Here is a 14,988-nt window from a genome sequence, read left to right on the forward strand (position 1 = left end):
AATGTAATGAAACTAATACTAGCTTCGTCAATTCTGTACCCCAAACCCTTTATCCTGCAAGTTTGGGTTAGGCTAGCCCAAAGCATCTGGCCTTCAACCTCTGAACAAATAAACAAAGACATTCTTGTAGGTACAAATTTATAGTACAAGAGAATGTTTGTCAATTCAAGATGATTTATCTTACCTTGCTGGCCACATCCTCGAGAAACGCTCTCAAATATGAGAGTGTTTTGCTCCCGCTCTTCATCTCCTCCTGGGTTGTTGACGCCGTACCTGATACATCATCCATTGTTTCGACACCCATGAGGTCGATGAAGAGCAATGAGCCTGAAATCAATGAAAAACAATATATATATAATGATAGGTAAAACAGAACATATGGATGTGTCAGCCTCTGTTAAGCCTGCTTAAGATCCTAAAATAATGTGGTGATTATAAGAATTAACTCCAGTGCTGCGCTGCTTTTATTGTGACAAATTGGTGGTGCGCCAAAAATGAAGTGTTCTTTATAAAAAAAATTGGATATTTGTTAAAATCCCTTCCCTGAACATGTATATGTAAAAAAACCCAGTGTTCAATGTAATGGAAACCCTATTTTCTTGGCGAGCCCCAGAGGCTCCCTGAAGCTATCCAAACTGACGTGCCGTATTATGTTGCTTGTTGTTGGTGGTGGTGGTTTAACAACACGACTCTGCTGCTCCTCCAATTTTGTCAGCTGCTCCTTGAGCCATCAGCTACCCACAGATGATTTAACATCTTTAGAAGGCAGAAAAGTACACAGTGACCCAAATGTGATTGAAACTAACGGCTAGACCAACCCATAATATCCCATTTCAACTTCACTAACGTGTTGCTCCCTGGAGGAAGTGTGCTGCCCGATGCTCATTGTTTCCACCTCTCAGAGTTTTTCCATTTATTCTGCTACCATGCACACCAAAATGAAGTCTGTGAAGGTCAAGAAGAAAGCACACCTATCAGGAATAATCCGGGGGCCGTCTAATTACCCAAAGCTACCCAAAGCCACCCAAAGCTCCCTGACATTATGCTAGTAATGAATAAATATGATATATTTACTCATTATAATGTTGGTGCTGAATGTAGAACATGGAAAAACATTTATACTTTGAAAAAGTATCATTTCATAACAAAATTAGATGAAAATAAGCTGCTGGTGACGCCAAAGCAAGTCGATGGTCCAAGTGAAGATGTTTGTTTTGAGGCGCTTACCTTTCTGGGTGCCTGTCCTGATCGATGGCAGATATAGAATGCTCCAAAATCACATGTGCATATCTATAGGCCATTGCACCTCGTGTCTCTCTGAGGGGGGGCCAGGTTCTGGTCGTGGTCCACGGTAGGCCTAGAACTCCACCTACATCGACTGATACCAAAGTTAGGAATATCCATATCAGCCTGAATAGCTCCGGGGAGAGCCAAAGTGGCTCCCCCCAGAAAATATAAAAAAAGAATTCTTACCTTGGGCAATGGCAGAGTCCACTTGTAGTTTCGTCAGTGTGGCTCCTTGACGATTGCAGATTCAGCCTTGTAGAAGCCCTTTTAATATTTTTTTTAAATGCCTCTTTTTTCCATGCACTCGTCGAAGCCAGTTATCTTAATTTTCTGAAAAATATTGACAGAAGTTCAGTTAACTAATAATAAAGTGCAAAAAACAGCATTTAATGTAATGAGATGTCTATTTCTGAGCGAGTCCAGGTGGTTCCCTGAAGCTATGTTGATATAGTGCCAAATTAATAGGTGCCATCATTTGCAGAGTTCTTTTTGACTTATGGGGACGACGAGCCAGAACCTGGCCCTTCCAGAGAGGAGGCCAGGTTCCAAGGGGGTCAGAGGCACATGGAGCAGTGGTACATGATAAAATTTGTGAGGTTTCATTATTTCTGCAACTACTCGAGAAGCACCCAGAAAGTCAGCGAGAAAAACCAGACCACTGCTGGCTAGAAATGAGACAGCAGCTTCAAAACTGCCAAAATAAATCCAAGAAACGCCTACCAATGAATCATGATGTCTAGGGCCGGGATGGTGTTCTGCCTTTTTTAACCCTTAGACCACGCAATACATATATAGACGATGGGAGTAGCTTTACCAAACCTGCACAATATATATATAGACGATTGAGGCTCTAGCACACGATTTTAAATGCCCTGTGAGGGATAGGGGCAGCTTTAGTCCAGCCACGACCGATAGTTAACAGACACCACCTAGAAAAACACTGGGCAACATTCCTGGGTGGGAGAGCCTCAGTACTAACTGAGCCGCCAAGGCTAGCGCACGCAGCATGAGCTCACAGCACCCCTGTTCAGCTTGTGACCACAGCAGTGCCTAAAAATGTCAAAATATATATGTACATGCTATTATTTAGCAATGATAGTATTACAGAAGACCCCTGTGATAAAACTGACCAGGATTCTGATAATAGCAGGATTGTGGAGATATTTAGCGCTGTGCTCCATGGTGGGAGGAGTAATGCTGAAAGAGGGAGGGAGGTGGCATCATCTTCTGACTGTGTACTCACCTAGTTGTTGTGGGGGTTGAACTTTGGCTCTTTCAGCCTACCTCTCAACTGCCAATCAGCTGTAACTAACTACTAACTAATTTCTTTTTTTCCCTCCAAACCCTCCCCCCAGGAAGCAGCTCCATAACAGCTGTTTAACTCCCAGGTACCTATTTACTGCTAGGTAACAGGAGCATCAGGGTGAAAAAACTTTGCCCATTTGTTTCTGCTTGGTCCAGGAATCAAACCGGGCCACAGAATTAAAAGTATTGCACGCTGTCCGCTCAGCTACCAGACCCCCCCACCTGTGTGGTCACCTTTTATTGACTAAACTTACCATACCAGCTTAGTGGTTCGCTATAGTGAACACAAATGTAGATACTTGTATATAACGTGTGTATAGTGTAATAACAGCAATAGGAGTATGGTTGGGAGCTGCCATTTTGGTGAGGGAAGGGTGTCATATGTCATGTTATGTACTGGTGGCCACTATGGTCTTTGGGCACCATACCAGCTTATTTGTACAGGTATGGTGAATAAAACGTGTAGATATAAAACATAATGTGTGTATATAGTGTAATAACACCACAAACTATTGTTGGAGGAGAAATATTAGTGCATCTGGCCTTGAACCAGCGAGGGTGGCAGCCACCAGCTGACTGAGAGTAGCTACGTCTCTTATTGCCTGAACTCACCATACAAGCTTAGATGTACAGTTATGGTGAACAAAACATGTAGATACTTATATATAATGTCTGTGTATAGTGAATAAAAGCAAACACAGTATGGTGGGAGGAGCATGTTGGTGAGTGAGGTGAGGGAGTGGCTGATGAATGGTGGCCATTCTTTGCTGCTTTTTGACTCAATACCAACTTAGTGGTTCGTTATGGTGAACAAAACATGCAAATACTTATATATAACATGTGTATATAGTATAATAACAAAACTGTTTATTGTTTTTTGAACATAATATGAATCACTAAGAAGAAGGATGGGGGAATCAGGCCCATTACCATTGGCAACACCCCTCCAACTAGAGAAAATAGTTTAAAGCCAAATGGATTGAACACAGAGTAATGACATAATAATGAATAGACATAAGGTTTTTGAACAGGAAGATCCTGTGTAACAAATCTACTTACTTTTTATGAGAGAGCCACAGATATACTACAGGAAAGAGGTGATTGGGTATACTGTGTCTATCTGTACTTAAAAAACAGGTTTTGATAGAATCTCACACAAGAGGCTGTTCTGGAAACAAACATGGAGGGGTGACAGGGAGACTTCTGACATGGATGAAATTTTTTTTTAACTGACAAGACAGATGAGAGCAGTAATCAGAGACAATGTATCTGCCTGGAGGAGTGTTACTAGTGGAGTAACACAGGGTTCAGTTCTCACACCAATAATGCTCATCGTCTACATAAACGATCTACCAGAAGGAATACAGAATTATGTTAACTTGTTTATGGATGATGCTAAGATACTGGTGAAGATAGGAGATACAGACTATTGTAATGCTCTTCAAATTGATCTAGATAGTGCTTGGAGCATCAAGTGGCAAATGGAATTCTATGTGAATAAATACCATATTATGCAATGTGGAATCAGAGAAAATAGACCACACACAACTTACAAATTATGTGGAAAGGAATTACAGAACTAATAAAGAACGAGACCTAGGGGTGGTTTTGGATAGTAAGCTGTCGCCAGAAGAACACAAAGAACATTGTGAGAGGAGTGCATGCATTGCTTGCTTCTAATTACATGTACAGTATATAGATGGTGAAATACTAAAGAAACTGTTCATTACTTTTGTGAGGCCAAACTTGAATATGTAGCAGTTGTATGGTGCACAAGTGTCAAGAAGCACATAAATAAACTGGAAAAGGTGCAACGGCATGCTACAAAAAGGCTTCCGGAACTGAAAAACACGAGTTACAGACGAGAGACGCACAATCAATAAAAAAACTCAAGTATCCCAGTGGGGATACCTTTTGACTTGCTTGCAAATTATTTAAATCTTTGCATTTACTGCCCGTTGTCAAGTTGTTGATACTGGAATGATAGACCTCTCCCAAGGTGAAGGAGAGGTCTATATTGGCCTGAAAAAGAAAATATAATTAACCACTGCACTGTACAGAGCGCCTTAATGAGCCCAAACAGGGGTGCGCAGAGTGCAGTATGGCATTTTAAGGTACTGTATAGGGAATGATTCAAAACTCCCGCTGCAACACTGGGCTCACATCCTGTGTCTCAGGACTCCAGTAAAAGGACACCATTTGGAAAAAAAAATCATCAGCATCAGTACAGGCTGTGAGCAACCCGTCCTCTTAAAAATAACGTCACTTTAGCTCGTATGCGCTCTATGGTCAAACTTGGACGTACAGTAATTTGAAATGAAATACGTCATTTAAAACAGAACAGTACGTCACAAAAGTGACGTACTGTTCCGTTTTCTGTTTGAGTCGTCTGCCCGACTCGGTAAGGTTAGAATAGGAGACTTAACGTTTTTCGTAACGTTTTGAAACTTTATGAGAATTTCCTGCCCACCTAACCTATCAGAGGACCCTTAACTTGTTAAAAAAAAAAATCCCAAATTTATTCATATTTTTTTCATTTTCAAATTACAATGGGGCCTCGACTTAAGATGCTAATCCGTTCCCAGAGACGGATCGTAACTTGAAATATCGTAAGTCGAAGCGATTTTTCCCATAAGAAATAGAGGGAATTGAATTAATCCGTTCCCCACCCTCCAAAATATTAACATACAAATACATTTTATACTGAATACAATGTTTTTTCTAACTACAATACAGTACCTAAGTTGATCTTACCTTTATGGAGGGCTCTTGATGGCATATGGAAGATGGTGAGGGGGGGGGGGGGGAGGAGGAGAGGTATTACTGTTTGGAAGGGAGTCCCCTTCCATTATCCATCAGGCAGTGATGTTTTCTCTGGGGTACTCTCTCTCCTACGTTTTGCCTGAATACCACTAGGACCTGGTTGTGGTTCAGTGCTTGTTTGTCTCACTACAAATTTGTCAAGAGACATTTGTTTTTCCGTTCTTTTTAACGTTAGTCGGTAATGATGCATCACAGTGTCATTGAATAGGTTAAGACAACGACATACTGCAGCTTGATTTGGGCGAGTCGTTTCAGCAAAGGTTTGCAATTCTTCCCATATTGCACACATTTTCTTAATTTTTGAGGAAGAAACATCCTCTACTGGCACATCCTTCCCTGAAGAAATTTCCTCAGCTGCTCCTTTTGAAGGGCTTGGAGTTCTTCGGTGGTCAGTTCTTCGTTGTGTTCTTCCACCAACTCCTCAACATCAGTACCATCCAACTCCAAACCCAATTGCCGACCCAGAGAAACAATTTCCTCAACGAGAGGCACTTCAGGTTCAGGCTCAAACCCCTCAAAGTCTCGTTCTGCAACACATTCAGGCCACAGTTTTCTCCAGCCAGAGATCATGGTTCTTACAGTCACTTCTTGCCAGGCTTTGTCAACAAGTTTTAAAGCACTATAAATGTTAAAATGGTGTTTCCAGAACTCTTTGAGGGTGAGGTTTGTGGCATCCGTCACTTTGACATCTCTGGAAAAGTGCCCTTTCATAAAGTTTCTTAAAATTGGCAATGATTTTCTGGTCCATAGGCTGAAGTAGAGGAGTGGTGTTGGGAGAAAGGAACTTTATTGTAAGAAACTTAAATTCCTCATCCAATGAATCTTCCAAGCCTGGAGGATGGGCAGGAGCATTATCGAGGAGAAGCAGGGCCTTGAGTGGCAAACTGTTCTTCTACAAATATTTTTTGATGGCAGGGCGCACCACCATATTCACCCACTCCGTAAAAAATTGCCTAGTCACCCATGCCTTAGACTTCCACATCACACACATTTTGTGTTTCTGCACATTATATTTTTTGAAAACCCTTGGATTTTCGGAATGATACACAAGCAAGGGTTTAATTTTCAAATCGCCACTCGCATTACCACACAACACAAGAGTAAACCGATCTTTCATAGGCTTGTGTCCAGGCAATGACTTCTACTTGGTAATGTATGTTTTCTTTGGCAATCTTTTCCAGAATAGCCCTGTCTTGTCACAATTAAACACTTGTTGTGGTAGGTATGCCTCCCTCTGCACAAAATCTTTAAATTTGCCCATGAATCTTTCAGCCGCTGGTTTGTCTGAGCTGGCAGCCTCCCCATGCCTCAACACTATGAATTCCACTTCTTTTTCTAAATTTCTCAAACCATCCCCTGCTCGCCTTAAACTCTTTCACTTCTGCATCACTCGTTCCAGGGGTTTTCTTTAAAAGGTCTTCATGCAATTTTCTTGCCTTTTCACAAATGATGGCCTCCAAAATGCTATCACCTGCTAACTCCTTGTTGTGTATCCAAATTAATAATAACTGTTCAACATCCTCAAGTTTTGTGTTCTATGTTTCGTGATTATTGATACGCCTTTTGCCACTTTAGCACTCATAATGTCATTTTTCTTAGCCAGTATGGTGGATATCGTTGACAGATTTGTTGTACTGCCTAGCCAGTTCACCTACCCGCATACCATCTTCGTATTTACGAATGATCGTGTTTCTGCTCTATGGTCATTCTTACATGGGATCTCATATGTTGAGCCTTACCACTGACTTTCCTGGGACTCGTGGCACGATACATAATAATTATACATGTTGGTCCAGAATGTTGGTCTTTTAGATAGAGCTAGTATATACAAAGCCTAAAGCCACTAATACGCACAGTGTTTCACACAAGATACTGAAACTTAAGACTTCGGGAACTTAGACTAAAACTTAACCACTGTACTGCTCGGGCTTGAAATACACCACCTCCCCTGTGTGCAGGAAATAAGTTCTTTCCAAAAAATTATTTTCTCTTATACAGTGGGGCCTCGACTTATAATGGTAATCCGGTCCCAGAGACTGATTAGTCTCTGGGAACGTCGAAGCGAAGTCGAAGTGATTTTTCCCATAAGAAATAAAGGGAATTTAATTAATCCGTTCCCCACCCTCAGAATTAACTTACAAATACATTTTATACTGAATAATGTTTTTTTTATAACTACAATACAGGACATAAGTTTATCTTACCTTTATGGAGGTCTCTTGATGGCGTATGGAAGATGGTGATGAGGGGGGAGGAGGAGAGGTGTTACTGTTTGGAAGGGGAGTCCCCTTCCATCATAACATCAGGCAGTGATGACTTTTCTGGGGTACTCTCTCTCCTACGTTTGCCTGAATACCACTAGGTGATGGACTTTGGTGATGTTTTATAAGAGCCCAGGTTTCCTAGAGGTGTAAATGTGTGTGTCACCGGTTGGTAGGTGTGGAGGCTGTGTGCAAGGTTCCAGGTTTGGGATTGTGAGCCATAGGGTAGCCAGAGCCCACTTGGAGGTTATTTTACTACAGCATGACCTTGAGTTGTAAGGAATTCACATTGTTGAATATATATTATCGTGTGTCTTATGCAAATAAATTTGTGTCTTTGTACTAGGCTGTTTTCCATACTCCTTAATTTCCCCTAGGCTCCAGTAACCATTTGGAATGGGGAATAGATGTTATCTAGGGAAATAAATTCCCCTAGACAACATTTAAAGGTCCACCACCGCCAAATTCTTGACAGACCTCCGAGACACAGGTGTGACAAAATTCTTTGACACAAACCATGACACTGTACATGATTTTTTTTTTAAATGGCATCTGTTTACAAGAGCCCTGAGGAAGCCGATGTAAAGCCCATGTAGCTGCAGGAGTTTTGAATCATACGCTATACCTATAAGATCCCTGAAACGCGTTGCGCACCACCCATCAAACGCCTACTGGCACGTTGCACAGTTCAGTCGTTAAAACTAATTTAGATCAAAGCATAAATTGAATTGAAAAAGGGAAAAAAGAATGATAATTATATGATGGATGGAACAGCAGAAATTTAAACAGAACAGTAGAAGTAATTTTAACTGAATAAACAGAAGACCACAATTAAATTTGACATGATTGGGAAGGTCATTCCACATTCTGGGACCCTTGATTTGCAGAGGGATCTTGTCTACCAGACAAATTAACCTTGAACGGATTAAATGCATAAACGAAGGTACAGTACCAGTGTACAGTGGCACCTCGACTTACGATTGCCCCTACTTACAATAATTTCGAGTTACGATGTAAATTTCATCGAAAAATGCGACTCGACATCCGATGGCGTCGTCGACTTCCGATATTTGTTGGTACACATTCGCGTCGACCGAGCGCGTGGTTCCCCGTCACGCGGTCAGACCTGCCTCAGTTTACTACAGCTGCCCGCTTAGTGACGATCGCCCCTATAAGAAATTCCTCGTTTGTGGTGATTTTTTGCATTTTGAACATTAAAGTAATTATTATATATCACACCATGAGTCCCAGGAAAGTCAGTGGTAAAGCTCAACATATGAAAACCCATGTAAGGATGACCATAGAGCAGAAACAAGAGTACAGAATGTCTCTTCCTCAACAATTAAATAAATGTCCGCAGCATGGGAAGAATTGCAAACCTTTGCTGAAACGACTCACCCAAATCAAGCTGCAGTAGGTTGTTGCCTTAACCTATTCAATGACACTGCGATGCATCATTACAGACAAATGTTAAAACGAAGGGAAAAACAAATGTGTCTTGACAAATTTGTAGCGAGACAAACAAGCACTGAACCACAACCAGGTCCTAGTGGTATTCAGGCAAAACGTAGGAGAGAGAGTACCCCAGAGAAAACATCACTGCCTGATGTGATAATGGAAGGGGACTCCCCTTCCAAACAGTAATACCTCTCTCTCCTCCTCCCCCACCCCCCCCATCATCCATACGCCCTCAAGAGCCCTCCATAAAGGTAAGATCAACTTAGGTACTGTATTGTAGTTAGAAAAAAACATTGTATTCAGTATAAAATGTATTTATGTTAATATTTTGGAGGGTGGGGAACGGATTAATTCAAATCCCTTTATTTCTTATGGGAAAAATCACTTCGACTTACAATATTTCGAGTTACGATCCATCTTTGGGAACGGATTAGCATCGTAAGTCGAGGCCCCATTGTATATAATTGTTATAATATACTCTACAAGTGAAATCAGGATTAGCTAGCTAATACAGTACAGTATTTAAGAAAAACTTACAGTTTCTTCTTCTTCCTTTAATTTTAGCAGCCCTTGAAGTGCTTCTTTTTGTAGGGTTTCAATAGTGGTGCTTTTTCCAGCACCACTCTGGCCATAGGCTAAAATGATAGTATGTTTGCCATACTTCACTTCATGAACTATATTTTTAATTTCACTTTTTAAAGCCTCTTAAATTTTCTCGAACTGGAAACTCTCTGCCAGTTCATATTGTGTTCCTGTAAAACAATTTAGAAATATATTAATCACAGTTAAAAAATCCAGCATTGAATGTAATGAAACGCCAATTTCTAGGCGAGCTCCAGTGGTTTGCTGAAGCTACTATTTCTAATGTGTCATACTATTAGGTGTTGTCATTTGCATGGTTCTATTGGCCTATAAGGGACCATAAGCCAGAACCTGGCCTCCTCAAAGAGGCACAGTGAACGGTGGCAAATATGCCTTCAAACAAGACCACAGCCTCAAGAATCGAGGGTTTTATTAGCATGTTAAGGGATTTAAACAAGGGAGCCGAGTGTTGTCTGAAAGCAGAGTTTGTTATTATTCTGATGGCAGATTTTTTGCTAGGTAATGATGGGCTTTAGGTGGTTTGCAGTGGTTGACCCCCCACGCATAGATACCATAAGTAAGATAGGGATAGATTAAAATGCATAATATAGTGAGAGGAGAGCAGAGTTAGAAACATAATATCTAATTTTGGAAAGTATACCAACTGTTTTAGAGACTTTCTTAGTTATGTGTTGAATGTGGGTGCTGAAGTTGAGTCTCTTGTTAAGTAGACTTTTTTTAATTCATTATTCAAAACATTATTTAGTGTATGTGGGGTTGGGGTCTGAATAGATGAGGATAGTATCATCAGCAAACAATATAGGTTTAAGAATATTAGAAACATTAAGCAGATCATTGATATATATAAGAAATAGAAGAGGTTCCAAGATGCTGCCCTGTGGCACTCGAACAGTTATTGGTAGAGTGGAAGAGGTTGTATCATTGATGGCTACACGTTGGTGTATGTCACTAAGTAAGTAAGTAATTATCAAAAGAAGGCACCAAACCGGGAAGGCTATGTAGCACCATCAAAGACGCAAAATAATCAGAGGGCGCTAAATATCACCAAGGATGCCAATACGAGAACAAAAACGCATAAGGCGAACGATATCAAAAGTATCAGAGTCGCCAAGAATTCTATCGAGGGACAGGTGACCGCGAGGGGCGGTTGGAAAGCAAGACATACGCTCGTCCTGGAAGTCAGGACATTCAAGAAGGACATGCACGACCGTAAGAGGGACAATGCAACTAGGACAATAAGGAGCAGGGCGGCGCTCCATCAAGTGACCATGGGTTAAGCGAGTATGGCCAATACGCAACCTCGCCAGAGCTGTTTCCCACCGCCGGTTACGGTGGAAGGAGGACTGCCACGGGGAAACAACATTTAAGAGTACGTAGCTTGTTACCAGTAACAGACAACCAAGAAGCCTGCCAACGGGTAAGGACTGAGGAATGGATAACCGGGTAAAAGTCGGAATACGGAATGCCCTTACGAGAGATGGGACAAGAGCGGACAGCTTCCTTGGCGGCAGCATCCGCACGCTCATTTAAAGACACACCAATATGACTGGGAACCCAACAAAACTCAACCGACTTAAATTTACTGTGAACGAGAAACAGCCAATGCTGGATCTCGACAACCACTGATGAACTGGATTAAAGGACCCGAGAGCCATGAGGGCACTACGAGAGTCAACAACAACTACAAAGGAAGACTGACAACGAGAAAGTAGGAGACGAGAGCATAGAGAAATAGCATAAAGTTCCGCTGTAAAGATGCTATTCTCCGTGAGGCAAGCGACACATATAAGTGCGATCAGGAAAAACAACAGAGTAGCCAACCACCGTCCGCTGACTTAGACCCATCGGTGAAGACAGAAACGGAGCGGGAGTGAGAAGAAAAGTGCTCGAGAAAAGGCGTTTTAGAACCGTAGGAGGGGTAAAAGCTTTAGTGATACGGGTCAAGGAGTGTACAAAACCGCGGAAGAGGGACCCTCCACGGGGGCAAAGAAGGAACAACACGAGGAGAAACATCAGAAATACGAACGGAAAGAGAATCCTGCAGGCGAGATAACCGGACAGAAAGAGGGAGGTGGTGAAGAGGAACAGGAACCAGGCAGGAGGGGTAAAAGTTAAAGCACGACAGAGGGCGAGAGGAAGGATGTTGCAAGGAGCCTGCGCAAGATAGCGAAGACAGTAGCGATCACGGCGGTCCTGGAGAGACAGGAAGCAGTGTCAACATACAAGCTAAGGACGGGAGTCCGTAACGAAAGGCACCAGAATTGAGGCGCAACCCAGTATGGTGCAAAGCATCAAGACGGCGAAGAGTAGAAGGAGAAGCAGACGAGTAAGCAGGGCAACCATAATCGAGCTTAGACAGGACGAGAGAGGAATGTAAAGCAAGGAGAGTGCGCCTATCTGCCCCCCAAGAAGTATGGGACAAGACCCGAAGGAGGGTAAGGGGCCTTAGAGCACTCAACACGGAGGTAAGAGATATGGGGAGACCAAGACAAACGAGTGTCAAGGAATAACCCCAAAAGCTTCGCGGAATCTTTGTATTCAAGGGGATGACCATAAAGTGACAAAGAGGGACGAAGAAGAACCCGTTTCCGCGTAAATGTCATGGCACAAGTCTTAGAAGTAGAGAACTTGAAGCCATGATCAGTGGCCCAAGACGACACGGCATCAATTGCAAGTTGAAGCCGGCGTTGAAGGAGAGGCGAATCACCACCCTGACAACAAAGGGTAAGATCATCGACATAGAGAGCGGAGAAGACACCAGAAGGAAGAGAGGAAAGAAGACCATTGAGGGCAACCAGAAAAAGAGTAGTGCTCAGAAAACTACCCTGGGGCACACCTTCGTATTGCTGAAAAGAGGGAGAGAGAGCGGTACCAAGGCGCACCCGAAAGGAACGACGAGAGAGGAAGCTGCGGAGAAAGAGAGGGAGATGACCACGAAGGCCAAAAGAATGAAGTTGAGATAGGATATGATAACGCCAAGGTGTCGTAAGCCTTTTCCAGGTCAAAAAGGACGGCAACAACGGAGGTCTTCGCAGCAAAAGCGGTACGAATATAGACCTCCAAGTTCACCAGGACATCTGTCGTGCTGCGGCACTTGCGGAAACCAAATTGAGAAGGGGAGAGGAGGTGATGGTGTTCCAGGAACCACATCAGACGAACGTTAACCATACGTTCAAAGAGTTTGCAGACACAACTTGTGAGAGCAATAGGGCGAAAGTCCTTAGGGGAAGTACCCAGAGACCCCGGTTTGCGAACAGGGAGGACAACGGCATCGAGCCAGTCCTCAGGGACTGACGACGACTCCCAGATCCGATTATACAGACTCAGTAAATACTGAGACGTGCTCAGAGGGAGATGGCGAAGCATCTCGATGAATACCATCGGAGCCCGCCGCCGTAGAACCGCAGAGGGCCAGGGAAGAACGAAGTTCAGAGAGAGAAGGGATCATTATAGGGAAGCTGAAGACGAGTGCAGAAATCTAAAGGACGAGACTCAAGGACAGGTTTACGAAGAAGGAAAGATTGGGGAAGATGAAGACCAGAGCTAACAGAAGAAAAGTGGGAACCCAGTTCGGAAGCGACCTGCAACGGGTCCGCCACAAGAGTATCATGGAGGTGAAGGACCGGTGAAACATCGGGAACGAACTTACCCGCTATCTTGCGGATACGTTTCCAGATCTGGGCCAGAGGGGTTTCGGACGTAATTGTTGAGACATAAGATGCCCAACATTCACGTTTAGCCGTACGGATGGCCCTACGGGCCACCGCACTCGCTTTCCGAAAGAAAAGAAAAGAATCGGTCGTCTGCCTACGGCGGTGCCTCTTCCAGGCTGCACGCTTACAGTGGACAGCCCGAGCACAGTCCGCATTCCACCAGGGAACGCACTTCCGTGGACCCCGAGAGGAAGAGCGAGGAATAGAGCGGAGGGCAGCGTTGAAGACAGTGTCATGAAAAAGGAGGAGAGCGCGAGAGAGAAGCAGAAGGGAGAGGTCAGAGAGAGCAGCACTGAGGGTAATAGGGTCCAGTCTGCCTTAGCAAACTGCCACCTAGGGAAAGAGAGGGAAGGGCGAAAAGAGAAAAAGGAAACAAGGATGGGGAAATGATCACTCCCATGGAGGTCATCAAGAACCTGCCACGTGAAATCTAAGTAAAGAGAAGAAGAGCAGAGAGAAAGATCAAGACAAGAAAGGGTGCGAGTCCGAGAGTCCAAATGAGTGGGCTCACCAGAATTCAGAAGAGACAGGGAAGAAGATAGGAGAAACGGCTCAAGGAGGCGACCCCGGGTATTCGTCAGAACGTCACCCCAAAGAGAATGACGACAATTGAAGTCACCCAGCAGGAGCACAGGCTCCGGCAAGGAGTCTAGGTGGTGTTTCAAATCAGGAAGAGAGAGCGGGACACTCGGGGGGAGATAAATGGAACAAACTGTGTACCATTTCCCCACAAAGATACGAGCAGCAGAACAATGGAGAGGCGAAGGAAAAAGTAAAGGAACAAAGGGAACATCTGCACGAATCAAGAGAGCAGAAGAATTAGAAGCCCCAGCAATGGCTGGGGGGGGGGGGAGAGAAAGGAATAGCCACGAAAACGACCAGGACGAGCACCAAGCATTGGCTCCTGGAGACAGACACAAAGGGGCGAAAACCGCGAAATCAGAAGTTGGAGTTCGAGGAAATTGGCGTAATAACCTCGAACGTTCCATTGAAGAATGGACAACGACGAGAAGAGAAAGGAAACAAAGGCGAAAGAGCAACAGAGCACGTTAAAGAATATCAGGGTCGGGATCAGGGTCAGCAAAGTCAGGGTTAGGGGGCATGGGTAAACTGAGCAAAGACGGAGGGAAGGAAACGGGAGAACAGATCAGAGGTGGGCGGGCGGGGTCCGGAGGAGGAGGAGGAAGAGGAGACAACGGAGAGGAGCAGGCAAGGACAGCAGTAGGAAGAGGGGGAGTAGAAAGAGGGGAGCGCACCCCAGCAAGAGCAGCAACCGAAAGGGAAGCAGGGGCCAAAGAAACCTCCATAGCAGGAACAGGGGGCGCAACCACTGAAACGGGAGGGGAAGGAGCAACAGAGCCAGAAGTAGGAGCTAAGGAAGAAAGCGAAGCCTTCTTACCCGCCGGGGAAGAGGAAGGAGAGGAGCCAGGCTTACGCTTCTGACTTAAAGAGACAGGTGTCCCAGCAACTACGTACCGGGCAACGGATTCCAGTGTCTCAACAGAAGCCGAACGAGAGCACACACGACGGCCGTTAGG

The 14,988-nt window shown here is 43.9% G+C and overlaps 1 long non-coding RNA gene across 1 annotated transcript in view; it reads right to left on the reverse strand.

The window, feature by feature from the left end:
* Positions 1–189: 189 nt before the first annotated feature.
* LOC138372089 (uncharacterized) overlaps positions 190–14,988 on the reverse strand; it is a 237,507-nt gene continuing 222,708 nt past the window's right edge. Inside the window, exons 3-4 of the long non-coding RNA XR_011230712.1 lie at positions 1,474–1,617; positions 190–327 (exon numbers count right to left, since the gene is read on the reverse strand). This is a non-coding gene — a long non-coding RNA (uncharacterized lncRNA). The remainder of the gene's footprint in view (positions 328–1,473; positions 1,618–14,988) is intronic.

This window comes from Procambarus clarkii, chromosome 37, assembly GCF_040958095.1.
Source record: "Procambarus clarkii isolate CNS0578487 chromosome 37, FALCON_Pclarkii_2.0, whole genome shotgun sequence".
Taxonomy (NCBI): domain Eukaryota; kingdom Metazoa; phylum Arthropoda; class Malacostraca; order Decapoda; family Cambaridae; genus Procambarus; species Procambarus clarkii.